This window comes from Nycticebus coucang, chromosome 17, assembly GCF_027406575.1.
Source record: "Nycticebus coucang isolate mNycCou1 chromosome 17, mNycCou1.pri, whole genome shotgun sequence".
Classification (NCBI taxonomy): domain Eukaryota; kingdom Metazoa; phylum Chordata; class Mammalia; order Primates; family Lorisidae; genus Nycticebus; species Nycticebus coucang.
In genome coordinates, this window is record NC_069796.1 from 71,576,529 (window position 1) to 71,590,396 (window position 13,868).

Below are 13,868 nucleotides of genomic sequence, written 5' to 3' on the forward strand. Positions count from 1 at the left end.
GCCATATTTCTACAGTTCTGATTTAGTTGAACAATGTGATCATTATGCCACCAGCTTTCAATAGAGGTGTCACAATGAAAAATAATTGCAATATTCCACAATATTAACTGCACCCTAATTGCAAAAGTTTTGAAATATAATTACCATGAAAGCTAATGCGACAGGGAACATTAAGCATAATTAGTGTTTTTTAAAAAAAGGAAAAACTGTTAGGAGCTTGTTATTGTCTAGTAAGGTAGCTTCAAATTAGCTGGCTGTAGAGCACTTTCATCCAGCTTTTCTATAATTTTCATTATTAGCACAGACTGTAATAAATTTATTTGACATAGCTCACACCTGCCAACCCTGCAGGAGATAACTTATAATGTGCGCCAGCCCCAAGATTTCCCACTGAACCTGTCAGAGCTTCCTACAAGGAGGCAGCCAGGAGTGAGGTTATTTAAAAAAATATAAAATAAAATAAAAACCCTCAATTGCACCTTACACAGTTCAGATTTAACACTTAAGCTGTGTTTTAAGTAATTTCCATAGAAAGCCAATGCTCTAGGAATGCAATTAAGAACCTCTTGTGGGTGGTGCTAAACAATCAAATCAGTGAACATTTCAAAGAGCTCCTGAGGTGCGAGCCTGCTCTCCAGCGACTAGCAAGCCCCACCGGGGAGCTTACAATTAGCCTGTGCACCTGTTTGCCCAAGTGCAGCCCCTGATTTTCCAAGAAAGGCACCACTACCCACCGACCCTGAACTCAGTGGCCACGATCAAACCCCTCAATTTCTTCTTTGACAAGACTACTCAAGGTCAGCATTTCGAAGCAATCATCAGCACCTCCTACCCACTCTGGCCTTGGCCTGTCTGTAATGAAGCTTAAGAGTCAGGATCTTGACTCCACATGGGCCATCGGATGCGGGCGAGGAGTGTACTCAACGCAGTGGGCACACAACTCCAGGGAGCTCCATTCAGATTGTTTTTTATGGAAAGTTGTGCATTAGGGGTGTACAATGTGAATGGTGCCCCCTGTTGCTCCTTATTTCTCTTTTTAGGCTCTCTGCTGATTGGCTACATTACATTCCTTTGATTAAAATAAGAGAGAAGGGAAAGTTAGAAAAAGGAGAGAGGGAGAGGGGAAGCAGATACTTTTGAGACCTGACTTTGAACCCAATTAAAAAGTATCCTTTATCATAGATGATGAAGCAGATGAAATCTAAAAATAAAGGAAGCATATCAACTTCAAAAAGCAGCAATCCGAAATACAATACTCTGTATTTTCGTATGTCAATTTTATAAACTCACAGGCCTTAATTTGCACTATAATGCAGGGAAAGGTGTGGCTTATAACTATAAATGTTGTCACTTATGATGCTAACTCAATAAAAAGAGGTGTCAATAATAGTAGGCAAAGACAAAACACTTTTTGGTAAAAATGATCCTGTAGCCTTTGGTAATTTGGTTTAGATTATCCTAAAAATGAAAATATATACTTTTGCAAATTCTTAGAGTATACATATATGTATAGAACCAAGAATTTAGGAAGAGATGTTATTCCATCTTCTCTCCTGCAGCCCCACCACAAAGATAAAAGTATCACCAACTTTGCATTAATAGCCATACAACTGATTTTTTTAAATGAAGCTGCCCTAACTTAATTAAATCTGAGAATCGATGGCGTTGAAGCTTAGGCATTCGATGGCATTAGGAAGAGATGAAGTTCTCTGGTTCATAAAGATACTGTATGTCTTATAGAAAGACAACAAACAGTAAGAGAGCAAGTCACTTATTCTTCTGACTCCGTTTTCTCATTTGCAAAATGGGGCATTCAATCTGATAAATGCAAATTAAAGCTATTGTTTGACTGGAGCATTTCCTCTGCTTATAGGTATAATGTTTCTGGCCAATTCCTGGTTTTTAGCATCACTGTGTTCTAGGCTTTCTCTTGTTAGCAACAGATGAGCTGGAAATGGTTGTCTGTAGACTATTGCTGGGACTTCAGCAGGCTGTACCTGCTTGGAGGAGAAAGGATTCTCTTCTCTTCTCTTTTTCTTCCTCCCTTTCTGTCTTTCTCTCCTTTCTCCTCTCCTCTCTCTTTCAATTTCTCACTCCCTTATTCTCCCCAACACAGTCTCAAGATATATGCCCTGAGGAAAGAGAAAAGAAACACCAACCGACCTTGCAGTTCTGAGGGCAGGGGCTGTTACTTATTTGGACGGGAAGCTACCCCGAGATCAGAGTTACTCTTCAGGTCTGCACACCATTGGCATCGTAGGAACTTCCCTTAGTTCAGCACGTGAAGCCCAGAATCTGCTGAATTCAGTGTCTTTCAATTTATGGAAAGGGTTCATGTATTTTAGTGGTTATGTGTGGCTTAAGTAACATTTAATGCTTATTATGATTCCTCGGTGTGGCATTTCTGCTGAGTTTTATATTTTCATTTTCTTTTCTCTTTTTTTAAAATGAAAATTGAAAAAGTTTTATTCTTTTCCAAGGGAGACAGTTCCCTTTCCTAAAACTGGAAACTCACAGTGTAATTTTTCAGTCTTGAATGACACAGAAGTTTTATGGTTTTTGTTTTTGTTTTTTACTTTATCCTGTGTCAGAGCTGAGATAGGTGAACTTTTTCTTTTTTTTTTTTTTGAGAAGGAGTCTCACTATGTCGCCCTCAGTAGTGTGCTGTGGCATCACAGCTCACAGCAACCTCAAACTCCTGGGTTCAAGTGATTCTCCTGTTTTAACCTCCCTAGTAGCTGGGACTACAGCAACGCCCAGCTACTTTTGTTGTTGTTGCCGTTGTCATTGTTGTTTAGCTGACCCAGGCAGGGCTCAAACCCTCCAGCCCTGGTGCTCTACCCACTGAGACACGGGCGCCACCCTGATACGTGAACTTTTGATAGAGAAGTATGCTGAATGTGTGGTCATTCCCTCCCTTTCCAAGTATTAACCACATCACCTTTGTCCTACTGCATAATATAATCGCCTGTGTTTCATCTTCCTTCTTAAGGGGATAAAGGTTTATCAAAAGTATTGTTGCAATGTCCCTATAAAATTATTTTTAAAGACATCTATGTTGTCGGTACTCAGATATGGCCTTCATCTATAATTGTGTTGTCATTAATTCTTATTTGTCAGTATACTTGAGGTTAAAACTTCTCTCAGAACCTTAAAGGCTAACCTTTGTTTACCAATAGTCATCAAATCTGCATTTGCAAATATTAGAAATCTAATTTTAAGTAAAAATACCAAATATTTGGGATCTGAACCCAAATATTAGAGGGTTGTTATCACCTAAATTCTAGATTTTACCATGCAAAACAGAAATAGAATTTTGAGCAAGGAGTTTTACTTGAAAGAGAAAAAAATAAGTTCAGGATAGTGCTTATAGAACAAAGGGTAGACTATTGAAGTCATGTGGCTATGGAAATATGAAGCCTTCTGAATTTAACACCTGGCTTTGAAATTGTGAGTAAGGCTTTTTTTTTTTTTAGCTTAAATACATGTGTGCAAAATGTAAACCTTTGTGTCAGTTTTGTTTTATTTTGAAAGGCAAATTGCTTATTATTATATAACTACTGATCTGTGACTTTATCTTCTGGGCCCCCTAGATTGTGACTTCTATAAAAATCTGGCCCATTTGGGTGTGTAATTTTTCTATCTGCAATGCCAACACAATGAAAATTTTCTCTCTTAGTTTTGGAATTATCTCCATTTTGGCATATACTGAGCACATGTGCTACCACTTCTCATTCTTGCACCCGGGGCAGACATCACTAATCGATCACAGCCCTCTTTCCTGCGGGGAGCAGCTGTAGCCTGCCAATACTTCTCAAGAGTTCTCCAGGTAGCCACTACTAATCAATCAGAATTGGCACACAAGATTTGAAATGCCTTTGCCACTCCAAGCAATGATCACATAAAATGGCAGTCTCACAGATGTGAGTCCCAGGGGCAGCCAGAATGCCAAAACGTATTATAATTACCTCTTCAAAAGAGATATTTAATATTCTTTTTCGCTCCATTACAAAAAAAAAAAAAAAAGGAATAAAGTCATGCAAAGTAGGTTCTGTTTGAGAAGAAACTTCGAACATCTTTGCATTTCTTTGTGGCTCCAGGATCCAAACTGTTCTTGCACAAAAAGAGCCATCACTGAAATTCCCTAACTTAGAGCTCAGCTTATATTTATTTCGATAACTCCAAAAAAGGAAAATGCAACCTTCATAGTACAATTTTACTATTACTAAATCACTCTTCCATGGGGCAGATAGTTCTGAACTATTTTTGTCTTGAATACTGATACTACATAGTGTCTTTCCACAGAATGAAATATTCTTAATCTTGAAGGAGTTGTGCTTATAGAGGAATAATTTTTCCTAAGTTACATTAAAATAAGTAAACCCATGGCAGCCCAGTTAAATTCATAGGAGCAAGAACCTATCATTACTCTCAGATTCTCTTGGATCTCTGTTAAATTGAGGACTATGCAATTTATGAATATATATATTTTTTGGTTAAACAAACCCTAGGAAAAAGTGTATTTATGCATCCGTAACCTGTTATTAAGAGCTCAAAATGTAAACTTCTTATTAGAAGATTTGAATTTTTTTTCCAACTGCAACAATCTCTAGAATTAAGAGTGATTTTATGTTTTCTTTTGTGGTAAGGTACAATCATATCAGATGAATATAACTGCCGATGGCTTTAATTGTGACTGTAGCATAGAGTTGTTTCGCAGAAATGACAATGCTGTAGAGTGTGTAGTGAGGTGAGAAACGCAACTAAAATCTGCAAATATATTGGGCGCCTACTGTAGGTTAGGCATTGGAAATGCACCTACAGGGGTCTTGCTTAGTCCCGGGAACACAGGGGCAGGAATGCCCAGGAGGGGGTGCAGGAAGTCAGTTCCAAGTTCTTCATGCAGTGAATATTTATGGATGTTTGCTGAGTGCTAGGCAGTGTCCCTGTCCTCCAGGGGCACAATCAGACTACAGAAATATGTACAACCAGGGATTGTGGCTTACAACCTTTGAATGATTCATTTTAAGTTTCTCTTTCCTTTTCAACGGGCTTTTATTTTATTTACTTTTTAAATTAACAAATAAAAATTATATGTAATTATGGTGTACAACATGATATTTTGATATATATGCATTGTGGAATGGCTAAATAAAGCTAATTAACATACCATTACTTTACACACGTATCTTCTTTATTTCTTTTTTTTTGCAGTTTTTGGTCGGGGCTGGGTTTGAACCCACCACCTCTGGCATAAGGGGCTGGCACCCTACTCCTTTGAGCCATAGGCGCCACCCTACACACATATCTTTTTTTTTTCTTTTTCTCTCTCTTTTTTTTTTTTTTTATTGTTGGAGATTCATTGAGGGTACAATAAGCCAGGTGTTTTTTTTTTTTTTTTTTTTCTCTTTTCTTCTTCTTTTTCTTCTTTTCAGGTTTTCTTTTTTTTTTTTTTTTTATTGTTGGGGATTCATTGAGGGTACAATAAGCCAGTTACACTGATTGCAATTGTTAGGTAAAGTCCCTCTTGCAATCATGTCTTGCCCCCATAAAGTGTGACACACACTAAGGCCAGGTGTTTTTTTTTTTGTTTTTTTTTTTTTTGGTAGAGACAGAGTCTCACCTTACCGCCCTCAGTAGAGTGCCATGATGTCACAGGACTCACAGCAACCTCTGGCTCTTGGGCTTCCGCAATTCTCCTGCCTCAGCCTCCCAAGCATCTGGGACTATAGGCGCCCGCCACAACGCCCAGCTGTTTTTTGGTTGCAGTTCAGCCGGGGCTGGGTTTGAACCCACCACCCTCGGTATATGGGGCCAACACCCTACTCACTGAGCCACAGGCGCCACCCACACACACACACACAAAGAAATAAAAACTACACATATCATTTTTAATAGTAAGAACACTTACCAATCTACTTAGTAATTTTCAAGTGTATAATACATTGTTAGTAACTATAGTAATCATTCTGCACAATAGATATTGGGAACTTATTCCTCCTTCTAACTGAAATTTTGTATCCTTTGATCAACACATTCCCCCGTCTACCTCCCTGCATCCTGCTCAGGGCCTGGTAACCAACATTCTACCCCCTGCTTCTGTGAGTTGAACTTTTTTATTATAGAGTGCATGTAAAAGTGGAATGTATAGAATCTGTCTTTCTGTGCCTACCTTTTTCACTTAACATAACTTCCTCTGGGTTTATTCATGTCTCAAATATCAAGATTGCCTTCTTTTTAAAGGCTAAACAGTATTCTATTGTCGTCTACTCGTATACCCACTTCTTCATCCCTTCATCCATTGATGGACGCTTAGCTTTCTCCTGACTGAAATTCTTTGGGAGCAACACCCATGCTTCTCTAGTTCCTCGTTGATTCCCCAGCAACTAGAACACAGTAGACACTCACTAAACACACCGGACTGAGGGAGTTATACGGAGGGGATGGGCTGAGGCAGCCGATGACTAAGAGGTGACTCTGCACATTCCTTTTGCAGACAATAAAGTCCCAAAGGACATGGCACAAATCTGCTAGCTTTGTGTTCTAAGATCCTGGCATCTTGCAGGCATTAAAAAAACATGTTTGTGGAATGATTTCAGAGGTAACAAAGGAACGAATTAGAGGTAAAGTAGATGTCAGGGTGCGAAGCAAAGGGAAGAGCTAAACCCTTCTAATTTCAGAACACTATGATTCTGAATATAGGAATTCATAGAACCTTCCCTTCTCTAAAGCGCAAGTAGAGAGTGGGGGTAATTTACTTGATGTACACATTCTGTTCATCATTATTTCTTCTGGCAGCCGCTGGTACACCTTGGGTGAAGGCAGGGAAAGGAGAAGGCATTCCCAGGTGGAACAGAGCCAGCCAAGCAGCAAGAAAGGTTCAGGCATGCGTGAAGTGATAAATGAGGGACTATCTCCTCGAAGGCCTGCAGGCGTTTATTCCTTAGCATCCTTGCATTCCAGAAAAAGCATGCAGCAACCTCAGCAAAATAGAGTTGTACCACCATGATCTTGAGAACCGTGGGGCCCCTCACCAGAGCTCCCCAGCCACTGGCGGGTGGACTGCTTCAAATCTGCATCCTCCTGCCTCTCTTCCTAGACCTGGAATCATCGGCTGTGCTCTGAAGGGCCGACTTCATCTTCTTCACATGGGAGCTCAGTGTGTTGACTTCGTGCCAAAGATCAGCGGGTTTTATAAACTTTGATAAAGCGGTAGAAGAAGCAAGTTTCACATACTGTCACTGATCATATTTTCATATTGGGCAAGGAGAATAAGTGTAAGTGGTGTTACAAAGCATATTTATTTATGCAGACGCTCTTTTTATCCTTTTCTCGACAGGATATTGGCACCACATTTGAAATAGAGAGAAAAAAAGCAACACGTTCCCGTTTCTCAATCGCTTTCCTGCCAACTTTGAATCGAGACTATCTTCAAGATTTTGAATATCTTCGGTGTTGATCTACCGCTAGTTTATGGGGGGGGGAATTCAAACAATGGAAATCTTAAACTGAGATAGACAGTAACTTGCAGTGTGCTTTTCCTCTCCTGGTGTGTTTAGAAGCAGAAGGGAGAATAGGATTGCACCGTGTTCTCCAGCTGGGTGGGGACCTCCCATCCCCAGGAGGCCCGTGACTCCAGGAACGTCTGTGACACCCACCCAGCTGTCATTCCTATCCAACAAGGCTGCACCATCAAATGGCTCTGTAATTTAGGTCCAGCTATGTAATCTCTATTGCCTCTGTCTTCTTATCAGTAAAATGGAGATAAGAGCAGAGCCTAATACCTAAGATTGTTGTAAGGATTAAAAGAGCTCATGTATGTTAAGTGCTGCTAAGAAGCGTGCTTGTTATCTGGTGAGCAATCAATAAGTCTCAGCAGCTAGTGTTATTATTACTACTCTCATTACATATGTGTAGAAAAAACAGTCATTTGTGTGCCTTTAATTGAAGGGCCAGAAAGGCAGTGGGGAGAGGAGACTGGAGCCCCCCTGATGCGTCCTCTATTGTACTGGGCCTGCAGCACCCCTGCCTCTCGGAGCTGTACTTGTACAGTTTTGGCTTTACCTCCCTGTAATAGTTTGTGGCTCCTGTAGAAAATTATCCCAATTTCGTGGCTTAAAACAGCTCATATTTATTGTCGTAGAGTTCTGGAAGTCAGAAATGCAAAATGGCTTAAGTTAGGTTGAAATCGAGATGTCAGTAGGGCTGCTCTCTTCCTAGAGGCTCTGCGGGAGAGTAGCTCTCCTTGCCTTTTCCAGGTTTTGGAGGCCGCCTGCGTTCCTTGGTTCACAGCCCCTCCTTTCTGTTCAAAGCCAACACCATCAGGCTGAGGCATTCTTGTGCCACCATCTCTCTGGTTCTCTTCGGCCTCCCTCGTTTCGTCATAAGGATCCTTTAGATTACACGGGGCCCACCCAGACAATCCAAGATGATCTTCCCATCTCTAAGCCTTGTTAATTCCATTTGTAACTTGCATTCCTCTTACCATCTTCGTTGTTTCCTAGGTCTGTAACAGCAAAGTAGAAGAAAGTGAGTGGGTTAAAACAACAGAAATCCTTGTCTCACAGTTGTAGAGTTGAGAAACCCAAAATTGAGGTGTTAGCCAGGCCATGCTTTCTCTGAAACCTGGAGGGGCATCTTCCCGTGCCTCTTCCTCCCTTCTTGTAGCTGGCCAGCAATGTCGGGAGTTCCTTGTCGTTGGGCTGCAGCGCTCCAATCTCTGACCCCATGGTCACAGGCATTCTCCCTGTGTCTCCATCTCCACAGGGCCGTCTTCTTATAAGGATCTCCGTCATTTTGGACTAGGAGCTTGCTTTTGTATGGCCTTATCCTAACTTGTATCGGCAATGAATCTGTTTCCAAATAAGGTCACATTCTCAGGTCCTGAGGACTAGGGCATATCTTTGGTGGGGGGTGGGGGGATGAACCTAATTTAATTCCAGAACATCTTGTAACCCAACATATTCACAGGTTCCAATGATGAGAATGTGGACCTGTTTATGGGGTCATCATCCTCCCTTGAAGTTCCCCTCATTCCTGATAGGGATGAGAAGATGTCAGCTAATGTGACGGAGGTAGGGAAGATGTTGTTCATCCCCAGTCTCAGAAGGTGACTTCTCAAGGTCCATTACTACAAAAAGAAGTAAGATCCAGTGGTACATGGAGCGCAGCTAGACATAGTGTTGTGAAAGGGATTTTAGTCCCTAGCAATGGGGATGGGAGATGGAGAAATAAGAGAAAAAGGAAGAAATTAAATCCCTGACAACATATGGTCAGATCTCATCCCAACTGAGCTTCATGTAAGGTGTCTGAATCCGTTCTTGGAAGTGTCTTTCCCCTCCTGTTCGGTGAAGTTCGCTCCATACTGAATTGCTTTCCTCCCTACACCCCCACCAACTCCCAACTCCCTTCTGCTGGTGCTGGCCTCCATTCCTCTGCTGGTATTTGAAGCGTGTGGATGGATCTTACTTTCCCAGAAAAATCTTTTGTGTCCCCTTATCAATTCACCAATTATCCACCTACTTCCCACTCCCTAATCCCTCCCCTTATGCTAAAAACAACAGAAATTAAAGGCATAAACCGAAGAACCGAACAATTTCAGCCTTCATAGCATCCCTGAGAGGGAAAACTTAGGTACAAACAAGAAACACTATCTGTTCTCTATTTCTTTTTCCATAGAAATACTCAGGATTTTATTTCATGAAAAGACTGCATTTCCTGGATTTGAGGGAGATTAGCCGATCCAGAATGAACTTTGCCCTTAACTAATCTTGCCCACGCAGGTGACATGGTATATATTGAGAGATATGGGCTCAGATGCTGTGTATGTGCGTTTGGTCATCTGTGCTGCTGAGCCAAGGGAAGTTACTCAGTCTTTGGTGGCTTCAGTTCCCTTATCTGTAAAATGAGGATTTTTTTAAGTATCAAGTTGGTAGGTTCAGGATGAGGATTCAAGAAGCTAATAACAGACATTGAGCACCTGCTGAGTGCCAGGCGCTGTGCTGAACATTCTCATGGATGATCACAGAATATTGTATAATGTTCCTCAGCCCAGGGTTTGGACACATCGTTGACAGTGAACAGTCACGTTTTTGTGACTACATGGCTGGCTTTCTCCAATCTGCCACAGGAAGACACGGATTCTTACTGCCCTTTGCGTTCAGCCTTGGAACCAGCTCAGGGTCTGTTGAAAGCCCTCCAGTTTCTCTGGGGGTTAGCTTCAGAAATCATTTCACTACATTTTTGTTCGGCGAGGCAGAGCCAAAAGACCTGGTGAAAAATTTAAATCAGATCAGCGAGAGTCAGCAATCTTCCTCTCCCCCACTGTTCGGCGCCGCACCTTTGCCACCAGGTCAGGGAAATCATCAGTCCTGGGGAGCAGCTACAGAGCTGTTTCCAGAGCCAATTTCCTGCTGAAGTGTGTGTTACACTCTCAGCAACATTCCAAAAATTAGACTCACTTCAAAGGCAGCTTTGATCTGGCCCTCTCTCCCTCCCCCACCCCAGCCTTTGCCGGGGAGGAGTACGTCTCCAGGAGTAGAGTTCACCTTGAAAGGCTGAGATGCCGTGAGCAGAGCTCCGATCTTCCCGAGAGGAAGGGAGGGAGGCCTCAGAACAAAAAAAAAAAAAAAAAAAATTAAAAGAAAAAAAAAGAGAAGAAAAGAAAACCAGGTGGGAGGCCTGACTTATTCTCAGTGGCCCACCGCCCTTGACGCTCACCTCGGCAGCTTAGTTTCTTCTCAGGGGCAGCAAAGCCACCAGCCGGAGCCCTGTGTGCACAGAACAGCTGCAGCCTCTGCTGAGGGCAGCATGGCCGGCCCCACCTGCTTGCGATGCCCTTGCTTAACTGAGGAGCTGCCCTGGGCTTCTCACTCAGGACCCGTGTTCGGAGGTGTGTAACCCTGACACAGGAGCAGGCAGGAAGGAAGAGCTGTTTTGGAAGGAGAGATACTGCACCAGCACTTTTCCAACAGAGAGCAACCCGTCTTTGATACTGTGAGCATCAGAGACACCTGAGAATTATTTGAAAGGAGAAGACTTCCCATAGGAAGTTCTTTTTCCTGCTCTTTTCCGCTCCCTTTCCCTCACTCCTAAATTACGGTGTGGCATCTCAGGTGGTGTGAGAGACAGACTCACTCAACTAGTCGCGTGGATTCCAGGGTGATTTGCAAATCCCAGTTCTAGCCCAAAAGAAAATTCCTTCCGACACCCCACCAAGGGGGCAAGGCAATGTGATGCAAATGCTTCATTCCTTGGCGAGTGGCCGGGGTCTTAGAGGAGAGGGGTTGAGTGCTCTCAACACTACAGATACATTGCATTTACTTCATTTGGGAATGAGGAATCTTGGGATGCTCCTAGGCAGGGATTTTTACAAATCATAGTCACTGAGTTTACGGCAAGGATTTCCACTTCCGATAAGGAGGGGGTGGGGGAAGGAGATGTGCCAGAGAAGGAGCAAACCACTGCCACCTGCTTGCTTGTGACGTGGAAAACACACCTCATGTGTCTAAGTCTTAGAGTCCTCACCTATAAAATAAGAGATTTTAGTGACGCTAAATGATAAAGTGTAAAACACTTCATCCACTAGGTGACACAATTCTTGCCCCACAAGTTCATAGTTCAGCTGGGTGGGGGGAAGAAGCCGTCCCTGAAGGTGTTACCACTGTCTTATCTGTCTCCCGGGGCTTCGTAGGTTACCTGGCTGGTCACGCACACTCAGTACACAGTGACTAGACTGAGCTGACTTGAAAGGTAAATAATATTTCAACATGTTGAAGAAAATCTCTAAAAGGGAATCTTGCAAAAAAAAATTTTTTTTGCAAGGTCTCACTCCGTCACCATGGTCAGAGTGCTGTGGTGTCATAACTCACAGCAACCTGAAACTCTTGGGCTTCAGCAATCCTCTTGCCTCAGCCACCCAAGTAACTGGGATTACAAGCATCTGCCACCACACCCGGCTAGTTTCTCTATTTTTAGTAGAGATGAGATCTCACTCTTGCTCAGGCTGGTCTGGAACTCCTGAGCTCAAACCTCGGCCTCCCAGAATGCTAAGATTATAGGCGTGAGCCACTGTGTCCAGCTGCAACAAAAACATTTTATAAAGTGAAGAATATTTTTGTCACCACCCAAATATTATTCTGTTTCTATTATCACTATTATTGGTGGTATTATTATTGTTATTGGCTATGGATGGCAACAGTGACGACCACCCCTGTCTACTACTACACATGATAACATTTAGTACAGTACCTAGCACAAAGTTCATGCTCAGTGAAGTTAGACAATAGTAAGGCAACACATTGCCTACCTTTCAAAACAATGACTTCTATATGCATTTTTGCCATTGTGTTTATGAGATCAAGAAGGGTTTACTTATATTTCTCTTTTTTATGAAAACCTAGCGATTACATTGAGTGAATAAAAACAGTGACCACTGGTCCTTAAAAAGAAGCTCTGAGATTGAGCCAACACAGAACATTTTCACCCCGGACACACTGGTAATTAATAACAATTCTGACAACTGAAGCCATCAGGAGTAAGATGCTACTGTGGTCTGGGAAGACGATGGGACACCTTACCCCCTGCACGCCACCCCGTGAGCTCTGCCCACCGCTCTAGAAAGCTGCAGCTATGATATTAGACAGAGCTGCTGCTGAGCCACAGTTTGATTTTTGTCACCATAAAGGCAGGACTCGAATTGACACCAGAGTAATTAGGAACAAATCCTCAGATCTTGACGTATCAAGCGCATTGCCAAGGAAGGAGGCAGGAGCCATGTGGCAGTGTTTTGGAAGCTGAGATGATGACCTTGTGGGCTGACCTCACCCTTCATCTTTCTATCAGGAAAGAGAGACCAGTGAGCATTTGGCCAGAGCCTCCTGTTAGGCTGACGACCAGAGCAGTTTGTTTTGGGTTGTTTCCCACCCCACCCCCACCCCCCTGTAGCCTGTAGGCACTTAGAAAAGAAAGGAGCAGGAACACAAAACCAGTATGGGAAGCAAAGTTACCACGGGGACGAAATGTTCTTCCGAGCAGCTTGAAATGAGCATAATTTTGGAGAATTTCTGCAATAGCGAGTTAATTCATAATTGGGTTTGCTGAGCAATCAACAATGTGTTGCTTGTATTTTCATATGCTGGGAGCATATGACTCCGTGCGCGCACGTGTGTGTGTGTGTGTGTAATGCTCCAGTTCTCTGATACTTCACTAATGTGCAATCTCTATTTCTTGCTTTTGTCTGGGGGCCTCTCATATTACATTTAGATTGTATCCTTTATCATCCCAAATTGACATTTATGCTTTTACTTCCATTGTTTCCCTAGCTTCTGCCTGGTATGGATCAACAATTTGTTTTAATCTGTGTCACTTCTCTTATCTCCCTCGACACAGAGGAGCAGTCATTTGGTACCGCCATCCGCCCACAGAGCTTGTGTTATCAAGAGTGTGGTGGGGTCCCTCACCCTCTCCCCACTGTCTAAAGTGCTGGCGAATGTTAATTGCTTTTCCAGTTAGTTTATAAGACTGCAGAAACGACTGAACGCAGCTTGACTGGTTTTGATGAAAGTAATGGAATGCTAGTGCCTATGAATAAATAAATCTGATTTACGAAGAGCACTATTGTGGTGTTGGATAGGAAGCTTTCGAATGCAAGCAAATTATAGTTTAAGGACATATTATTCCTCGGCTTTTATTCTAAATGAGGGAAAAGAGATCAGGTTTCCTTGTTTCCAAAAGGGGGAGGCAGACAGGTGATTCCTTGGCCCGAGAGGAAAAATGCTTTCTGAGAGCAGCTTTAGTCTGAACATTTAAGGGGGAGGCGTTTTGTTTTGAAAGAAGCTGTGTTTCTAGGTCTCACTTCCTGAAATCTC

The 13,868-nt window shown here is 42.5% G+C and overlaps 1 protein-coding gene across 12 annotated transcripts in view; it reads left to right on the plus strand.

The window, feature by feature from the left end:
- Positions 1 to 13,868, plus strand: part of TENM2 (teneurin transmembrane protein 2) — a 1,234,499-nt gene that overhangs the window by 876,074 nt on the left and 344,557 nt on the right. Inside the window, exon 1 of one of the 12 annotated variants that reach the window (XM_053567530.1) lies at positions 7,221 to 7,277. The exons of the other annotated variants lie outside the window; for them this stretch is intronic. The gene's annotated coding sequence lies outside the window, so the exon portion shown is untranslated. Of the gene's footprint in view, positions 1 to 7,220; positions 7,278 to 13,868 lie in introns of those variants that run through there. 12 annotated transcript variants of the gene reach the window in all.